Source organism: Eimeria mitis, genomic scaffold, assembly GCF_000499745.2.
Source record: "Eimeria mitis Houghton genomic scaffold, Emh_scaff2576, whole genome shotgun sequence".
Lineage (NCBI taxonomy): Eukaryota > Apicomplexa > Conoidasida > Eucoccidiorida > Eimeriidae > Eimeria > Eimeria mitis.
Genome location: NW_013570917.1, coordinates 7,755 through 8,189, shown reverse-complemented (window position 1 = coordinate 8,189; position 435 = coordinate 7,755).

The window sequence follows — 435 nt, the reverse complement described above, 5'->3', positions numbered from 1 at the left end:
TGCAACCGCCTGGAGGAGGTGAGGCGACCTGTACATACACCCCACGCTCCTCTCTTCTTCTTCCTTTGCACACTAAAACATATTCGAAATATCTTTATTATTTTTATTATATAGCGCCAGCTCAGGCAACACTAATACTCATACAATTGTAGAGTACTCCCTCGACAACCTTAAACCCTCGAAATCTAAACCCTAAACCCTGAAACCCTAAAACTATAAACCCTAAAACCCTAAAACCTCGACAGGGGTAGCTGAGTGCAGGCGCTGTATTTGAACTCGTAAGGATATTTGCATGCAGTTTGTTTGTGTGGGGGTCGCTGGCGGCATGCGTTTCACTCGGTGACACTTGTTGGCCTCTTCAGCTGCATCTAGCTGTTAGTTTGCCTGAGAGGTTTCTTTAAGGGTTTAGGGTTTAGGGTTTAGGGTTAGTGATGA